Source organism: Musca domestica, unplaced genomic scaffold (assembly GCF_030504385.1).
Source record: "Musca domestica strain aabys unplaced genomic scaffold, Musca_domestica.polishedcontigs.V.1.1 36, whole genome shotgun sequence".
NCBI lineage: Eukaryota > Metazoa > Arthropoda > Insecta > Diptera > Muscidae > Musca > Musca domestica.
This window is the reverse complement of record NW_026712318.1, coordinates 5,186,058-5,207,058: the sequence shown is the minus strand read 5'-3', so window position 1 is coordinate 5,207,058 and position 21,001 is coordinate 5,186,058. Positions and strand designations below refer to the sequence as shown.

At 36.7% G+C, this 21,001-nt stretch overlaps 1 protein-coding gene across 3 annotated transcripts in view; it reads right to left on the bottom strand.

Annotated features, from left to right (window-relative positions):
• LOC101898471 (allatostatins MIP) overlaps positions 1–20,319 on the bottom strand; it is a 32,417-nt gene extending 12,098 nt beyond the window's left edge. For all 3 annotated transcript variants that reach the window (XM_005178735.4, XM_005178736.4, XM_005178737.4), the window contains exon 1: positions 20,232–20,319. The gene's annotated coding sequence lies outside the window, so the exon portion shown is untranslated. The remainder of the gene's footprint in view (positions 1–20,231) is intronic.
• Between the last annotated feature and the right edge of the window lie 682 nt (positions 20,320–21,001).

Below are 21,001 nucleotides of genomic sequence, written 5' to 3'. Positions count from 1 at the left end.
CATTTAGAGGTGTTACAAACGGAATGACAAATTTAATATACCCTCCTTAGCAAGATGGAGGGTATACAAATCAGAGATGGAAACCTGTTTTCTAGGCCGTGAAATTTGACAAGGTAAATAACAGAAAATCCAGAGATGGAAACGCTTATTTCAAATGACTTAACCTTCTTAATTTTACAATGGTCTTAACCCAAACTTTTCCTTCCCCCACTTCATACATCCTCACGTTTTTTCGCCACACTGTGCCGCCTCATTATGTAAGTGTTAATGATGGTGCCGAAATTGAGCATTTTGTATTTGGCCCCCCAACTGGGTTTTCTATTAAAGAGCCAAGGCTGGAAATGATTTAATGATTTCACATCCCATTGAAGTACTTCATTACTGGAGGGCTGGCTGGAATGTTTTTGTTTCAATGCTGCCATCGACCACTTTAATGTTTGACGTTGTAACAGACATTTGCATAAAACATTTCCCTTCGATGAATAGCGTATCACCCACCCACCCATCCCCCCAATCCGCATTTAACCTCACTTTAAGAAGACTATCTAGGACAATTGATGATTCCATTGATCAATGATTTGAATATCGTTGCGGTTGATTGTTGAATTGTTGTCAATTATGTTTATAAGGATAATAGATTATCATCGTTGTGAAAAGAGAAGCGTTTGGCAACAAAGAAAAAAGGAAGAACAAACAAAAGATGGAGAAAAAAAGGAGGAAATAAAAGCAATAATGTGAATGTCTTTTGTGGGGGACTTGTGGAGCGTCAGTTCCCATTCAACAAATGACTTTATAGCTTGCCACAATTTTGAATTACTTCATTGAGCTGACATTGAATGGAATATTAAGAGGATTGCTTTTTTGATGAGGATGAGTGCCTTTTTCCATTTTAGAATGAAGATATTGGAAATAAACGTTTTCATTTTTTTGTTTTGTCGCTAAAGTGTATTAAGAAGGAATTTATCTTTGGCCAGTGATCGACCCCTATTGAAATGAATAGTAATCGGTTCCATCGATTCGATAATAAGTCAAACAAGTTAAAAAGCAGTAAGTGCGGCTGGGCCGAACTTTGAATACCCTCCACCGTTTGGAACGAATTTGAGAATAAAATCCTTAAAAAATTCTGTTAAAATTTTAAAAATACCGGATATAGCCGTTATATTGGTGCCTATACGACGAGGACCAACACAGGCATTGTTTGTCATAAGTCATTACCAAATTCAAATTCGGAACTTGAAATAAACGGTGAATGATGTAGCTAAAATTTTCAAAATATCGTATATAGGGAGGTACCGTTATATCGGAGCTGTACGAAGACCTGGACCAGCATAGACAATTTTCTGTCACAGGCTTTAGCATCCATTACGAACTTCAAATACGACATTTCAAACAATTTCGGTGAGTATTGTACCCAAAACTCGTCGAAATACCGAATATAGGGCGGTACTGGTATATGGGGCCTATACGAAGACGTGGACCTGCATAGACAATTTTCTGTCACAGACTGTAGTTTCCATTGCGAACCCTAAATGCGTAATTTGAAAAGATTCTGGTGAATAAAGACGCTAAAATCACCAAAGTACCGAATATCGGGTGGTACCGTAATATGGGGCCTATACGAAGACGTGGACCTGCACAGACAATTTTCTGTCTAAGGCTGTAGTATCCATTGTGAACTTTAAATACCAAATTTTAAGCAATTCCGGTTAATAATGTCGCTGAAATCATCAAAATACCGAAAATCGGGAGGTACCGTTATATGGGGGCTATATGTAAACGCGGACCTACATGGCCCATTTACGAACTTAACCTGCCTAATGAAAAAATAAACATGTTTGCAAAATCTCAATTCGTTCGAAAGATAGTGTGATTACAACAGACAGACAGACGGACATCGCTAAATCGACTTAGAATTTTACGCTGATCAAGAATATATATACTTTGTTGGGTCTGACATGAGTATTTCGAGGAGTTACAAACGGAATGACAAAGTTAATATACCATCCATAGTTCGGCCGGCGCGGAATTTTTAATATCCTCCACATTTGGGTAAAGAAAACATTTTTATATAAAAAAGATCTGAACTTTTGAAGTTAAACTTTTCAAAAAACCATAGAGTGAGTGAGGCTATTATATGGGGGCCATACTAAAACGGGAACCTCCATAGACAATTTTATACTTCACGGATTGTCATCTACCAAATTTTCTAAAATACCAAAATTGAAACAATTCCGAGGGTAAATGTGACTAGGATTATCAAAATACCGAGTATTGGTTGGTATAATGTGGACCTAAATTGTCAATGTTTTACCACCGGAGCTAGAAGCCATTCGGACCAAAAAATACCATTTTTTAGACAAATACCAAAAATTATTCCAAAAATATGGCAAAAATCATCAAAATACCGAATATTGGGAGGTACCGTTATATGGCGACTATACCAAAAGTGGACCGATGTATCTCATTTTCAATACCCACCATCCTAGACACAATACAAATTGTGCTGCCAAATTTTGAAGTTCTACGTCAAATAATGTGGGCTGTATCTTGATTTCAACGGACAGACAGACAGAGGGACATCCTTCGACATCGACTTTGAATTTTATGCTGATTATGAATATATATATAACCGCTGACAACAACGGAGACCCAATAACAAAATTCGGGATTTCAGCCTTATTCCTTGACCAAACACCAAATTTAGTGTAATTTACTAGTTTTTATACAAAAATAGGACGCATTTACAAAACAAGGTCTATATTCAACCACAGACATCAATAGAGACCTAAATTACAAATTTCGGGATTCGGTATTCCAGCCTTATTCCTTCACCAAACACTAAATTTAGTATAAATGAATAGTTTTTATACAAATATAGGACGCATTTCCAAAACAAGGACTATATCCTAACCGCCGACACCAATAGAGACTTAGATAAAAAATTTCGGGGTTCCAGCCTTATTCCTTCATCCAATATGGGGTCTACGACGAATATTTAGGGATGCTACAAACTGAATGACAGAGTTAACATACCCTCTTTTTTCAAGGCGGAGGATATAAAAATCACGTACCGCTCGGGTGCCCCAACAGTGGTGCTCAATTTAAGGTATTCAGAAATTTCAACAAATAAAAAAGTAGTAAGTTCGGCCTGGCCGAACTTTGAACACCCTTCACCATTTGGAAAGAATTTGAAAATTTTCAAAAACAATAAAATCCGTTAAAAATTCTGTTAAAATCGTAAAAAGTACCGAATGTAGCTGTTATATTAGGGTCTATATGACGACACGGACCTGCCTAGGTAACATTTGTCATAAGCCATTACAATATTCAAATGCGAATCTTAAAAAAATCGGTAATAGTGTAGCTAAAATCATCAAAATACCGGGAGGTACCCTTATATGGTAGCTATATGAAGACGTGAACCTGCACAGACAATTTTCTGTCTTAGGCTGTAGTATCCATTACTAACTTCAAAGACCAAATTTGAAACAATTCCGGTGATTAATGTCCCTAAAATCGTCAAAATATTGAATATCGGGGAGTAACGTTGTATGTGGGCTATGCGATATCGTGGACCTATATAGACATTTCTCTTCCAAGGAGTAAAGAGCTTGGACATAAGTTCTAGTATGGATTTTTAGACAATTTCATTGAAAATTATAGCTAAAATCATCAAAGTACCGAATATAGGGAGGTACCATTATATGGGGGATATACGATATACGTGGACCTATATAGCCAATACTCTTCCAGGGGGTAAAGTACTCAGAAGTAAATCTTTTTCTGGATTTTTAGATAATTTCATTGCAAAATTTGGCTACAATCATCAAAATGCCGAATATATGGGGGCTTAACGATATCGTGGATCCATATAAACAATTCTCCTCCAGGGGGTGAAGTACTCAGATAAAACTCCTTGCGTGGATTTTCAGACAATTCCATTGGAAAATCTGGGTAAAATCATCAAAATACCGAATATCGGGTGGTACCAGTGTATGGGGACTATACGATATCGTGGACCGATATAGCCTATCTTCGAAATTGACCTGTCTGCAGACAAAAGACAGACCTGTGCAAAATTTTAGCTTCGTATCTTAATTCGTTTTGACTGTAGGGTGATTACAACAGACAAGCGGACGGACAGGGCTAAATCGGCTTTGTTATGTCTAAAATGATTATTTCGATGAGTTACAAACGGAATGACGAACTTAATATACCCGCCATACTATGTATGGTGGAGGGTGAAAAAACTCGCTGCCTTGTTAAGTTTATAAACGTTTTGATTCACCCAAATTTATGTCCCATTTTATTGCCGACTGTGATGCTTTCAAATTTTATTTTTATGCCAAAAATTGTCCACCACCGCCCACACTTTTTTTTGCCAAATTTCTGCACACAATCTCTTCTCAATCTCAAAAATGCTAAAAATGTCTCCTGGGCGGGTGTTAGAAATTCCGTGAGGATTTTATTAAAATAAATAACAGCCGGCATTCGGTGACTGCATAAATCCGAAGAATTCTTTAAAAATCATGCTACGTGATGGATCTGTTTACATTTGTATTTATTTTTATTGGTGGCCTATCTAAATAGTATTGGAAATAAACATATTAAAATATGGACATGCATACATATACAAACAAATATATACAATGTCTTGCGGGGGGAAATTGCTGGGATATGGAAAGAAGAAGAAAACGAAAACGATGTGGCATTACAGTGGTAAATTTAAAAAAGTTACAAATTCCCTTTTAAAATCGTATTCTTCTTTTGGAATGAAATGCTGGAATAAAATATGGGTCACGGCAGAGGCGGGGTATGGAATGCACTTTTCAATTGAAAATCAAAGGGCACAAAAATTATCAAAACTGCCCCATGATATTTAGACAACGGGCAATGGGAAAAACTTTTCAAATAAGCTTTTCCAACTCTGCATTTTTGACCCTCCACCATACAAAGTATGGAAGGTATATTATATTCGCTATTCCGTTTGTAATTCATCGAAATTTTAGACCTAACGAAGTATACAGGGTGAGATGGAAAAACTACAACCAATTTCAGACTGCTGTCATTTCTAAGCCACCCATCCGACAGCTGTTAAAATTATTCTAGCGACAGCTCATTATATCGTTTCGAAGCGTACAAAAGCATTTTGGTGAGAATTTTCCAGAAAAAAGTTATTCGTGGTGGAATTCAAGCGTGACAGTGTGATTTCTTTATATTTGGCTGGAAAACCACAAGTGGCAACCGTTGGAGCACTCCATCATTTAAATGTGAACAAATCTTTTGTGTCTCGTACCATCGCTCGTTACCGTGATACTGGTAGCGTAGCCCGACGTCAAGGAAATGGACGGTAGAAAACAGCAACATCAGCAGAAATGGTTCGAAAATAAAGAAGCTACTCCCCATTGAAGCCCGCGTCGTGGTGGCCGAAAAATGGCTCGAGAGCTGCACATATCGCAATATTCCATTCGGCAAATATTGAAAAATGAGCCATTGAAATTCCAAAAGTGCAAGAACTTACACCGCAGCAGAAAGAAAATAGACTCAAAGGAGCTAAAGATTTGCTTCGCTTGGCCGAAAGTGGTGAACTGCCGAATTTGGTTTTCTCCGTCTCGGATGAGAAAACATTCGTTGTCCAGCAGTTTGTAAACAAACAAAATGATCGTGTTTACTTGCCAAAGAGGTCAGCTGAAAATGTGGCCGCCAGAACAGCCGATTGTCGCTCTCCGCTCGTATTAATCGACCGTGGCATCAGAATAAATGCAGAAAATATTCTGGAGGGTGTATTAAAGCCTTGGGCACGCAAACATTTTGGTCGCAGACCTTGGACATTCCAACAGGACTCAGCACCATCGCACTCAGAACGCGCCACCCAAGAATGGTTACAAAATGAGGCTCTCGCTTCATTTTCAGCGTACAATGGCCACCAAAATCTCCGGATACCAATCCGTTGGACTATTGTGTCTGGAGTATTTTGGAAAGCAAGGTTGGCACTAAAAATACCAAACTGTCGATAGCCTCAAGCAGCGCTTCGGCGGGAATGGGCCAAAATACCGTAGAGCAACAATCGGACAGTTTGTGACGGTAATTCGTGCCAAAGGTGACCAATTCGAACAAATCTAAATTTATTCTAAAATTTGATGCTATTTCCGACAATTTTTGCTTTCATTCAATAAAATTTAAAAAAATGAAAAAAATATGGCGTTTGACTTTGTTGCAGTTTTTTTATCTCACCCTGTTAGGTCCACGATATCGTATAGCTCACATACAACAGTGCCTCCCGATATTTGATATTTTGAAGATTTTAGGGACATTATTCACCGGAGTGGTTTCAATTTTAAATTTTGAATTTCTTAAAAGATACTACAGCGTATGACTGGAAATACTACAGCGTATGACTGGAAAAAATATTTCCTTTATAAAATTTTTCATTTGACTTTTTTTCACATTTTCACAGAACAAGAATTGAGGCCCAGGTCTTTGTATAGCCCCTTAAAATCGGTACCTACCGATATTCGGTATTTTGATGATTTTAGCGACTTTGGTCACGAGAATTGTTTCAAATTTCGTATTTAAAGTTCGTAATTAGAGCTACAGCCTTTGACAGAAAATTGTCCAACCGGACCTTCATATAGCCCCTTAAAATCGGTACCTCCCTATATTCGATATTTTGATGATTTTAGCTACATTATTCACCGGAATTGCTAAAATTCCGTATCTACACTTCGTATTTCTTGTCCCATTCCACTGTAAGGCAAAGAACAAATGCCTCCAATCACTTAAGTTCTAGACGGAATTAAAAATCTGATGGGGCACAAATAGCATTCTGAGCACGATTCTAAAAATGTTGGGTTTATTTGTCTATTCAAATTTAGAATTTATCAACGGCATTTCATATTTTACAAAACGGAACTATGATGGAGACATAATAATGATGGCTTGACGCCAAGAGCAAGAAAAGGTTATGTGGGAATCACGACACGCACACACACACAAAACACTCACTCGCCAGCATAACAAGTGTAAAATAAAATTGGATGTAATGGAGGGAGTGGGGGAATAAAAAGAAACAATCTGTTTCCTTGTCGTTGAGGTTAAGTGTCGGCGGGGCAAGGAGGTAATGACACATTGGGTAAATATTGATACATCTGTTGGTTAACCACTCTTCACGCAATCTATGTGTGTGTGTACGTGAGTGCGGACGGGCGTGCGTGTGAGTATTGTAATGTTAAAAAAAAAAAAACAGACCACTCAACAATGAATAGCAAACTTATGCAGCCACCATTCCCGCTTTGTTGCCACCCACCACCTATCTATGCAAAAAACGAACGAATTTCAATTTTCCAGTTTTTTCATTCACTCATCTATTTTCGGAAGGCTCCAAATTGAATTCAAACTCACACGTTATTTCAACGTAAACTTTTAAAGCTTCCAAATTCCATCGTACAACCCAAAGCAGATCAACAGCTTCCATTTGTGGCAATTCAAGTGTTTGCGTTCACACTTCAGTTCGTATCAGAAGGACACACATAATTTCCTTGGCAAATTTATTTGGTTTAGTTTAATTTAAATTCCTTTTGTCGAAAGTATTTGCCAGTGTTGATTTATGGCCCTGCCACCACCAGCCACCAGTTTTGGCTGGGAGTGGGAAATGTCTTGGCCAAGGCTAATGAAATCATTTACATTCACAGAATGTGAATGTCTAAATTTAAAGGAGACATTTCGAAGGCAAATGAACTTGAATGGTTAGTTTTGGGGGTTTTCGGACATGTTTGTGTCTCTGAGTGTGTTTGTGTGTGTGAGAGAGGGAGAGAGTGACTGACAAGGAATGTTAATTAATTTAGTAAAGATTGCGTCACTTTGCTTAAAATTTTGCAGGATGGCCTTGTTACTTGGAATGTGGGAACATGGTTTTAGACAGCATCACTTCTTTAAAATTGAATTGGTAATGTTAATAATAATATGTCATAGAGAAGATTTTTAACCAGTTATGCTACGAATCGGTTCGAAAAATGGAGGAGAAAGAGTCTTTCCTATGCCAGGCGTTGTTTATCAGATTTTAAATCGGAATTTACGGCGCGTTTATACTACTGCAGATAAACCCACTGGGTTTTATCTCCAATGGTTTAATCTTCTTTGGTTAGATACGCTCCGACAGGGTTGCAGAATACGGGTCAAATTTTTATACCCTCAGAGAGAGAGAGAGAGAGGGTATATATCATTTGATACGCCCAAAACGTGCCTCTTCAAATTAACGGTTATAGATCACAGGTCTTTTTGGGCCAAATCCGATTCAGGACATTTAGAGTCGATTTAGCGATGTCCTTCCGTCAGTTCGTGTGTCTGTCTGATTGGCTGCTGCGCATGATAATTCTCGATTTGGTCCAAACTTGGTACATCGTAGTATTTTTGTCAAACTTAGATCGAGTTCGGAGATGGGCAATATCGGTCCACTCCTTCAGGTACCTCCCCCACAAAAGGTCGACATTTACAAAAAATATATTTTTTCTGCACAGAATGAGAAGCGATAATCCGAATTTGCTCCAACTTTGCAAATCCTAATATTTGCGTCAGTGCTAGGTCTGGTGCGGAAATGGACAATATCGGTCCACTCTATCAAGTACCTCCCCCACAATGGCTCAACATTTTGAATAATTACGGCTCTCATAAAATTTGATGTAAGAGTCCGATTGTCTTCAAATTTCACACATCTCAATAATTTAATAGCCCAAGGTCTGGGGTTGAGATGGATGACGAGGCGAAGTTACTGGCGCCCCCAAACTATCCAGTCAACAAACTTGGCCACAACGCAACGGACTGCCTAACATTGGGCTGTTAATTAAAACGTGCCCAACAGTGTTCCAAGGTTTGCAGTCAGGGTACCGACTGTATTCTAACGGTTGCCTCGTCGATACCTGGGCGCCTCGACGAGTAATAGGCTTAGGTGTCAAGTCCTCACCATGATATGGAGGCTATGTCATGGCGGACCTCGTCACCTCCAATGTCCAAATTAGTATGGAGAAAAATGTAACAAACAAACACCGACAACACCTCAAGCGCCTCTTCGGAGGCACAGACACAAAACACCGCCACGGACAAAATTTTAATTGCGGGTGGGGAGGAGACTCTACAGACATACCGACACGAAGTATGTGAAAGCGTACAAAGACAGAGTGAACAGCTGTCCGCCCTTCTCGAGAAGACCAAAACCCTAAGGATTTTCAAGGAGAGTGTACCATCTGGTTTTGAGAATGATTCACCTCTCTCTCTGATGAGGAGTTCGACGTCACCATATCATACCCTCATCTATGTGAGATGAATCAGTCCAGAAAGCTGAAGAGGATGCTCAAACTGGCGCTCAGATGAGGCCAAACCTCGATTAAGGAGTTTCATCGGAGCATACCAATGCTACCAACCTTCGGGTCAAGGAAGGCGTCATGGACGGTGACACTAATTACCCCTTCAACCGCGACGACTCCGGATCGAAGAGGGGCTACAAATGATCGGTGAGGTACTGCAAAAGCTTCATCGGCCGGCATCCCCTACAGATTACGGAGAGTGAAAAGACCCTAATCAAGACGAGCCTAAAGGCAGTGCGGAAATTCGAAAAGAATCATCCGCAACTGCCAAAATGCTCTCTTGAGAAGGAACTTGTTTCTCTTCTTACATACCTCGTAAAGAAGTTGAGCCTACCAACGAGGCTGAGGTGGAATGCAGCAACATTTCTGATGATGAAGGAACTTTTTGGGCTGTTGCACCATCGACGGAAGTATGCACAGTTCCCACCGTATCAGACGCAGGAAAGCGGAAGAAAAGGAAGAAGAAGAACCCGGACGGAAACAATGCCGCGGTGGTCCTAAAGGAGACCAAACCCTCCTCTCGTTTAACAATGAAGAGAGGACGGTCAACTGAGGAACCGCATCCCGAGGCAAAGAAACCGTCAACGGGTAAACTTTCTCCTCCGCCACCGGCGTCATCTACACCCGTAGTTTGCAAGAAGATAGTTGCTAGACCGGTTCAGGCAGCCTCTGTAGACCCTAGGTCTGCTAAGGACAAATCTGCTACCACCAACCCTCAACCTTCGAGCCAATGAAATAGGAAAAGGCAACATTCCCAAAACACCTACCCGGACAATCTCTGTGTAACGGCCATCGACCGAGCTGAGTCGGAAGGCAAAATCTCATTGAGGACTGTCTGAGGGAGTTGGTTTTTATTAGTGGGAAAATCCAATAAGGCTCTATAAAGGAGTGAAAGTCATCTGCTGCGAAAACTAGGAGTCCAAAAACGTCCTTGTAACCGCAGTAGCTGGCTTTCAAGGGCTCTGGGATGGAAGTACACTTGCCTCTGTTCGATTTCCTTAAAATTTTTACATACCAATATTTTTATATGTATTAGATGTATATGAAAATGGAATACTTCGTTCCGCTATATCTGTTTCCTCCCGCATAATTCCACATTTTCCAAAAAATTGCATATATATCATATAAGGTATAGGGAGGATATAGCTCAAATATGGCACGTTGTAATATTTATATCAGACTTAGAACAGATACGAATTGGTCAATATTGGCCAACTGCTTCGGAACCTCCCAACAACACTTTGAAAAATCATAACTCAAGCATGGGGGATAACATCTGTCGGCAAAACCGACTGATACTATTTTACTTGTTATTTAAATCAATTAGATTAATAATCATCGTTTCAAATAAGTTATCGATCTGTCCTTCGCAATTTTGACATCGTTTACAACGAAAAATAAAAGGTTCCCCAGAAAATTCCGATTGAAATCTCAATACACCCAGTTGTAAGAAACGAAATAAATGTTTCCGTTATTGCAGCCATTTTTGTTCGATCCAAATCAAGCAACAGTTAATTGTGGTATTTCTCTTGACTCTCAACAACAACAAACAACAATTCAGTGGAAGATTTCTCCCACGAATCCATTATAAATGACACTCAGAGTGAGAGGGGAAATTTCCACGCCATACTATCACACACACACTCGTACGCACACAAAAATGCAACAAACGCCTACAGCAGTTATGCAGCCCCCGCCAGGAAGAATGTTACAAATGCCACCACAATTATTTTCAGTTACGTCCCGTTGCGATCTGTCAGGACATATTCGCTCTGCACGCCTTTCATGCATCTGGCGTTGAAGGTTATCAGAGGCTTTTAATCAAATTGATTTTAACTGTGGTCATATATCATTTCTGCTTCGTCTTCTTCTTAACAGCTATTTTGTTTTGCTTTGTTTTTGTACAATTTCTTGAGCTGGGCAGAGAGAACAATCAACGCCATCAACCACACCATCAAAAGGCATTTGCATGCCAAATGGATATGAATAATGGCATAACCACCATCTATGGGTGCACATGTGTGTGTGTGTGTGTATGGTGAGACATGAATGGTCTATGTGGTCTATCTTATCGGTAATTGTGGCCATTCCTTAATTGTAAAGGCCAACGTTTAAGAGGTGTAAGGGTAAAAGGGGGCCCATTGGCGTATTTTTCTCTGAACTTGCTTTTTTTATGACTTGACGACACTGCAACACATCATCCGATGATTGTTATGACAGGCCATCAAGTAGATTATTTTCATATTGGTAGTGACAGCGGCGTATTTATGGTTTCGTTTTTATTGACATGTCAAAATGTCCTCTTCTAATTGATACGAAATCAAGAAGGTAAGTGCACATTAGGGTGGTTCGACACTTTCAGATAGTTGTGGACCATAGGAAAAAAAATAATTTTCTTGCAAAAAAAAAAAAAAAACTTAGAATAATTAAAGTCAATCTTGGAATAAGCTTGACTTTAGAGGAATTTTAAAATGAAGCTCAAGATAGACATTTCGAGACATGTACTAGAAATATAAGACGAGTAGCGGGAGTATAATTTCCATCAAAATATCTTGCAAATGTTAACTTGAGTTTTGTATAAAATACTTTGTACATACTTTTGAGTGCGGTTGAGGAGCTGGGAAAATCTAGCAATTAAAGATAAATAATCTAAAAATAAAAAAAAATCCCAGCTGCCATAAAATATCAGAGGTGTAAAATTCGGTGATCTTGCGCGCTAACGCGTACGATAATGTGTGAGATAATAACGGTTGTGACCCACTTGAATAAAATGACAAGCAGCCATGCAATGTTCTCCATTCAATATTAGAATAGATAAGAATAATTGTGTGGCTGCGATTATGATTGGTTTTAGTAGTACTTAAGGAACACATTCATAAAATTCAAGGTACGAATATAAACACTTTGTCTATTATAATAATTCTAGTGTCTAATCGAAGTAGCTGCAATGCTACTTGACCTTCTCATTTAATTACAATTACTCTCTATTCACTCTAAATCCACGATTTTTAAATGAAAGTCCTTAAAATTTTGTCTTACAAAATCCACCATTTTTTTGGGTATAAAAATCATTCACAAAAATTGAAACAAAGTCCATCATTTATTTTCCACAAAGTTTTTGAAAGCCATTTTTTTATAAAGTCGAAAATTTCTTAAAAAATTTTTGAAATTTCAGAGAAGCCTTGAAAATTATTTATAGAAAGTTTAACAAAACAAATTGAAATTCGGAAAAATAGGGCCACGTTCGCAGAAAATAACCAAAATTAAATAAAAACCAGTAAGGAAAGGTCAAAAGTCGGGCGGTGCCGACTATATGATACCCTACACCACTATGCGGATTTAGTAGAGCTTCCGTAACAAAAATGTTTATGTGAAGTAGATCATACCACCTATGAACCTTATTTGAATGGGTATCATGGCTTTAGAGTAGTCAAGTCAAGATGGGGATTTTATCCAACTCTGAATCGATTTTCAACAAATTTGACGGAGGCTTTTGTACCTCTAGCACCATATAACATTGCTGTATAGTGCATGGTATGACTTCGATAAGAATTATATTAAATATCTCAGGTGTCTGGTTGAGAAATATTTAGATATAGCAAGTTGTAAAGAATCGCCGACTTGTTTTGCGAGTTATGACAAATATAACTGTTGGAAATTGTTGATATCATCTTCACAACATATCTTGCGTTAGGAAAAATATTTGGATGTGTGAAATATGAAGAGAGTTGGATGCTTATTTCGCTTTCTTTGAGCTGTTCGGTTATTCAAAACATCGACCCTTTGTGGGGGAGATACCAGAAGGATTTTGTGTCTATGGAAATATTGAGATGTGCCAAGTCTGAACAAAATCGGATTATCCTTTCTCTTTCTGTGCGGTTAATTATTTTCTTTGAAAATATTGTCATTTTGTGGGTGTGGTACAAGAATAAGTTGACCGATATAATCCATCTCCGAACTCGATCTAAGTTTGACCAAGTTTAGACTAAATTGGATACTCCCTTCGAGAGTTATCGTGCGCTCCAGCCAGACAGACAGACGGACGTACGGACATCGCTGGATCGACTCCAAATGTCCTAAAATGGATTTGGTAGACACCCACGGTCTAAAATTGTTATTTCGATGAGGCACGTTTTGGCCGTATCAAATGATATATACCCTCTATAGCCACAACCAAAGTACATGCTTGTTCTTCCCCTCTCGTTTTCACAACTTTTGTTAGTATAAAGGGAACGACGTTTAGACCTATTGAACTGGTATAACCCCTTTGTCTTTTGTAATTATTCTAGTGTCTAGTAGAAGTAGCTGCAATGCTCCATTTAGGGTTCATGGTAGGGAAAGCTTCTTTCTGACAAAGTCTCCATTTAATTACAGTCACTTCCTATTCCCTTTATATCTACCAAGTTTTGGAATGTAATCATTGACAAAATAGTCACAATTTTCATAAATCCGGAATTTTCTCAAAAACTTTAGCTTGAATCAAAGAAAACATTAATGAATAAAAGCGACTAGATTTAATATTCGAATAAATTCCATTTTAAATTCAAATACCAGTGAAAACGTTATATGGGCGCAATACCAAAACTAGAATTAAATAGACAATTTCCAACTACAGGTAAAGATTTATAATACTAGCCATAAATTCAAAATATCGGATATCGGGAAGCACCGTTTTATAGGGGCTATAGGAAAACGTGTCCCTATATAGGCTATGTTCGGCAATCGAAGCTTGAACACATTACGAACTACAAATGGCGAATTTTCGACATATCTGTTAGTGTAGGCGACTCAAATCGGCAAAATGCCGAATATCGGGAAGTTCCGTCATATGGGACCCATAGGATAGAGACAATGAAAACTTTTTACCAAATTTCAAGGTACTAAGTCAAATAATGTGGGCGGACGATCAGAGAGACGGACATGGATAAATCGACTTAGAATCCGAATTCCAAATCCTGTACGGGTTTTTACGTTTATTTTTGTTTTGATGTTGCTGATGCTCTAACTGATATATGAATTACCACTTCTAAATATTTTCCGAGTTATGGCTATTTACAATGCATTTTTCTATTTAAATATTAAAATATTTTTATTATTATTATTGGTTTGTTTGCTGTTTTTTTTTTATAGACCGCCTCTAATACACATACCAATAAAACGATAAGACAACTAACATTTACATTGACATTTGATATGCACTTTTGCATATTGATGGCCGCATAAAATTATAATATCCCCTAAGATACGTTTATGTCCAGCTCTTGCTCTTTTGAAGACAGTAAAAAATAAGGAAGTAACTTTCGTATTATTGACATTTTGCAATCATGTCAAAATTATAAGTATTTTTTAATGTGCATTTATGAAAATGCTCCTTTTATAAATTACAAATAAATATTTTTAAGTGAAAATATAATATGGAGATATTGGTAATGGTATTTGACGTTTCGTGCTCAATACTACTCTTTCGCTAAGATTCATCCAGAAACAGATTCTGAAGATTTACAATACTTTCGGGAAGTTTTTGTTTGTTATGAACCTTTGTCGGATGTAACTCATCGCCATCCCTTTTTGAGGAATATTTAAAGAATATATTTTTCAGAAATTTATTTAAAGGGCCATTATGAGTTACGATTGTGAGCAGTAATCGTTGGTCTAAAGGGAATATTATTCAAAGAACTATCCTAATTTTGTTAAGAATTTATTTAAATATATTATGACTTTTGTTATGACTGCACCAACCACTTCATTCGCTTTATATGAGATATGTGATAATTTTTAGAAAATCTTAAAATATGCATGAGTTACCAGATCTCTACCATATTTATAACAGATCTTGTGTTGATGGAAATATTAAGATGTACATACTCTAAATGGAATCGGATGTATATTTCGCGTCTTATGACCTTCATGGATATTTAAAATTTTTACCCCTTGTGGGGGAGGCACCAGAAGGAGTTGACCAACATATCCCATCTTCACAGCAGATCTTGTTTTAGTAGAAATAATGGAATGTGTGAAATATGAAGAAAATCGGATGTTTATTTCGGATTTCATAATCGTTTTGGTTATTCAAAACTTTGACCCCATGTATGGGAGGTACCAAAAGGAATGTTCCGATCTTTATATTCTTTATAACAGCTCTTGTGTTGATAGAAGTATTGAGATGTGCCAAGTGTGAATCATATGTTAATTTTGGGTTTAAAGAGCTCTAAGGATATTAAAACTGTTGACCCTTTGTGGGGGAGATACCAGAAGGTGTGGACCAATATATTCCATATTCACACTAGACCTTGGGATAACAAAAATGTGATGTGTGTAATTTGGAGGAGTTATAAAATTCAGGAGTGAACTGATATTGTCCATATTGTACCAAGTTTGGACCAAATAGGATACTCCCTTGGAGAGTTATCGTGCCCACCACCCAGCCAGTCAGACGGACGGACGAACATCGCTAGATCGACTCCAAATGCCCTGAAACGGATTTGGTACAAAGATATCTAGTGTCGAAAACCGTTATTTTTTATACCCTCTCCATTAATATTACTGTGGGTATAAAAAATATATTTTTATCCAATATATTATATGATCTAAGCTAAAATATATATTATATCATCCAAGCTACTTCAAGGTACTACAAGAATCATGGGTGTTTATTTCCTCAAATATATATTTAAATGACGATTAAAGTCAGAGTCCTCGTCTTGAGAGAAACATTTTTAAGATATGACGATTAGAGATATGACGTGATCTTATAGGGAATATTTTTAATTCGATTTCTAGGAATATGAGCTTCAGACGGGAAATCTTTGTAATTATTTTTCTAGTACTACGTGCCAGTACTAACAAGCTCCTTTCCAAGTTTTCGTAAGAATTTTTTAAAGGACTATTTGGGGATTTAAATAAATAGTTGCAGTAGGTCGTTTGAGCTATAAACTATAGATTGCTTTCCTAGAACAAATTTTTGTGTAAAATTATTTTACTCATAAAAACTCGTGGGTTTCTAAAAATGTGTAATATTTGAAAAGAACTATATAAGCTCCAAGTTTTGAATTAAATGAATATTTTTTACAGAAAGATTGAAGATATAATCGTGGTCTCATTGGGAATATTTTCAGAGTTCTATATGAAGTTATATCGTGGATTATTTGAAATTCGTTGTCGGAAAACGTGGGATTTGATATTATTTTTCTAGGGCTCCATCCATCATTACAATCCTTCATAAACTCCACGATCCCAGAAAGAATAAAGAAAGAAAAATCCCACGATTAGAGAAGATTAATCGTGGATTTAAAAAATGCTTTTAAAAATAAAATCGCGGTCTCATATCGAGCTTTGTAAACATCAATAGATTAGTTTTCAAGGACTACATGACCATTCGTTATTCTCAATTCGTTTTTTTAAAGTTCAATATATTTATGGATTTTAAAGAAGTATTTGTAAATGTTAGACTTAAGTAAAATAAAGTTTCAAAATACAGGAATTTTTGAGGTTACCATAATGGTGGACTTCATACTCGATAACTTTAAAAACAATTTTTAAATGACTGTAATTTTGGACTCTTAAAAATTATTCTTTCTGGGATCGTGGAGTTTTTGAAGGATTGTAATAATGGACTTCTTAATATAAGTCACTAATGCACCATGTGCGTGTTTCGGTAGGAAAACCTTGCAAAGCTTTAGACATTTATGAAGCAAAAAAGTGTAAAAACTAAAAATCTAACCGATTTTCAGATGCTATAAACTGAGCATATTTAAAATGTAATATTTAAAAAATTAACAATATCTGAAAAGTGCCGAAAAAAAACTATTATAGTATATTTTTGGAATGAATTTAAAATCAAACTTGCATCAAAACTTAAATATCGACTTTTAAGAAGATATGAATATATATGATATCTATTCGATTTATTTGAAATAACAATCCAATTAACGCGTTTAATTGAAACTTGTGCATTATAAATAGAGCTTGAGAGGTTCATTCTGAAAGTGGCGAATTAAAATGAAAGATACATTGGAAGACCAGTATCTCGCGGTTTATTTATGTTACTTCGAATCGTTTTAATCAAACCTGCATATTTGCAGCTAAATTGCGATTTTTAACATATTGTTCATTTGGTAATATTTATATTTCATTGAGAAGGAAATGATATCATATTTCAAACAATTTTAAAATTTTTTAAATCGGGTGGGTTGAAATATGAAAAAATACCATAAAATAAAAAAATCGTTCTTTCGGGCTTTACACTACTTAGAAGGTCATTTGGAAAATGCCTAGATCTAAGGAAATCAGCAAAACTTTATATAAGAAAGACCGTGTTTTTTTGTGGTTTTAAAATTTTGTATTGGAAATTAAAAGACATAAGAACCACTATACCGAATTTATTATTTAACAAGTAAAAAAGCTGTAAGTTCGGCCGGTCCGAACTTTGAATACCCTCCACCTTTTGGAACGAATTTGGCAATTTTCAAAAACAAAAAAATCCGTTAAAAATTCTGTTAAAATCTTAAAAATACCGAATGTAGCTATTATATTAGGGTCTATACGACGACATGAACCTGCGTAGGTAACATTTGTCATAAGCCATTACAATATTCAAATGCAAAACTTAAAAAAAATCGGTTATAATGTCGATAAAGTCAAAATACCGAATATCGGTAGGTACCGTTATATGGGGGCTATACGAAGACGTGGACCTGTACAGACAATTTTCTGTCGTATGCTGTAGTATCCATTAATATCAAATTTGAAACAATTCTGGTGAAAAATGTCCCTACAATCATTTAAATACCGAATATCGGCAGGTACCGTTTTATGGGGGCTATATGAAGACGTGGATCTGTACAGACAATTTTCTGTCGTAGGCTGTAGTATCCATTACGAACTTCAAATATCAAACTTGAAACAATTCTGGTGAACAATGTCCCTAAAATCATCAAAATACCGAATATCGGGAGGTACAGTTATATAGGGGCTCTACGAAGACGTGGACCTGCACAGACAATTTTCTGTCATAGGCTGTAGTATCCATTGCGAACTTCATATAACAAATTTGAAACTATTCCAGTGAAAAAATCATCAAAATAGCGAATATCAGGAGGTACCGTTATATGGTGGCCATACCAAAACGTGTACATACACGACCCATTTTCAATACCAAAAGTCCTGCAGACATAACATACATTTGAGCAAAATTTTATCAATCTACTTCAATTTGTTCGGAAGCTAGAGTGATTTCCACAGACGGACGGACATCGCTAAATCGACATAGAATTCAAGAATATACTTTGTGGAGTCTAGAATGTGTATTTCTAGGTGTTACAAACGGAAAAATAACTCAAATATCCTCCATACTATGGCGGAGGTTATAAAAAATGGGGATTTTTAAAAGTTATTTTTTTCAATTGCTAAACAAATGGCATTGGTTGAAATTTAAACAACAATAGGCATAAAAAAACTAAAAAGTATAATTTTCCATGAACGTGGATTTTCTAGAGATTACAAAAGTGAACGTGGTTTTTTTAATGATTTTTTCCAAGGGGCAATAAACGGTACCGGTAGTTTTTACTATTTAACAGAAATTTAGATAAACTTTTGAAAATTGCTTTAACAAATGAAATCAGTCAACAAATAAATTAGTTACGCCATATTTATTTATTTTTTTTTTTAATATTGGAACGGAGGGACGAATGATTTACATATACATAATCTAAGAGTTGATTAATCATTCGCACACCTGTACTAATGTCGCAAAAAAATTAATTGTGATTTTTTAAAGACTTTTTTCAAAGTATTATTATATAGTCTATATATTGGATTGTTTTAGAACTTTGCAGTTCCATGCCAATATTTCCACAATAAAAACAATTCAATATTCTGCCTTGAAATGTTATCAAAGTTTCACTTATTTTCTTTTTCCCACAACATTAGTGAACAAAAAAAAAAAGGGAATTAATGATTCTTATCAACTTTACATATTAATTTAATCAATACAAAAGTGTCCGATTTATTAATAGCACATGACCATTGGTGCGGAAATAATCGAAAAAACGAAAGGAAGAAAGAACAATTAATGTAATAGACGAAATAATAATTTCACAAAACACAAACACGATTCAGACACACACTCGCTTGGAACTGCCCTTTAATAATTGTCCATAATTTATGCCTACACATGTGTTTCTGTTGTTGTTGGGTAACACCTTGTTTACACAAAACTGACTTCTTTATTTATGACTTCTTCTGTGTATGACGAATTGTTTAATTGCTTCTTTAGTGTTTTTGATTTGTTTCATCTTTTCGATGAATGAAATGGAAAACTTTTTCCATTTCAAGGCAAATGTTGGGGACGTCATGAATTCTTACCCAGCGGCTTTGATTAATGAATGGGCAGATGGCAGACAAAACAAAACAAAACGACACAGGTGGTCCGTATAAGTAATTAAACAATTGTTGCACTATTCTGACACTGACAATTCAATTTCAAACTTTTAGTTATGATTGACATTCATTGAGCAAAAAAATTGCAAAAAAAAAAAAAAACACCAAACACACAATTGCCCGTAAAAATAACCTGCAATGCAAATAAAATTGAATTTAAGGTTTGTTGCTCTCCGAACGAGAAGTTGCAACACTGACCGCATACGTATGGCTGATAGAAGGTACAACAACATATCTGATAATTAAATTTCGCACTGAAATCAAATCCAATTAACGCGCAGGTTTAAATTGCTTCGCTAGACACACACAGTGTTCGCACAAGCCAATTGCATTGGAGGACTTGTTGCACTGCTCACTGACACGGTTTTTGTTTACAAACTAAATCACACACACATACACAGACACGAACACTAACACACTTGTTGTGACACTTACACTTATTTTGTTTGTGTGGTAAACTCTTGTGCTGTGCTCCACTTGGTGAAGAAGGAACGATGTGAATTAACCTGTTGATTGACTGTAAATGATTTCCATGAGTTTCGGCATCATTTATTTATACTGTTACTGCTCCACGATGATGGTGCCACACGCACAGACACACACACACACAGAGAGCAACAACTCGTACACACATTAGACTCCTTCGCCACTTAAACGAAGTGTTATAAAGCGTATACCCGATATGGCATACGATTTGTAAACTTGGGCACACACACACAGGCACTCAACTACAGCTGTGGGTGTTCAAGAAGACGAGGAAGCCAATGAAACGAACCAGTTAAACGATTGTTAAACGAACAATTTTACGATATTGGCAAGGCGGTAAACGGAAGGAGCCCTCTCGCACACACTCACACACACACACACTCACCCACTTACGCACAGAGTAGTCATGCAAATGTTGCTGCTGCTCTTCACACACACACACATGTGCGCAGGAAGTTAACATTGAAGTTAAACAATGTTGCCTACCTAACATATTGAGTTTTAGCTGTATTACAATTTGTTTTTGTTGCCGTTTTCTTGTTGTGTGATGGTGTATTTGTGTGTATGCGTGTGGCTCGTGCATCAACATAATAGGAAGAACTAAACACATCTTGACATCTTTCAATTTCTTATTATAATCTTTGTGTGAGTATGTGTGCATATGCATGTATGTGCGTGCATTTGTGCGCTTTGCAAAATAGCCAGTTTAGTTGTATTAG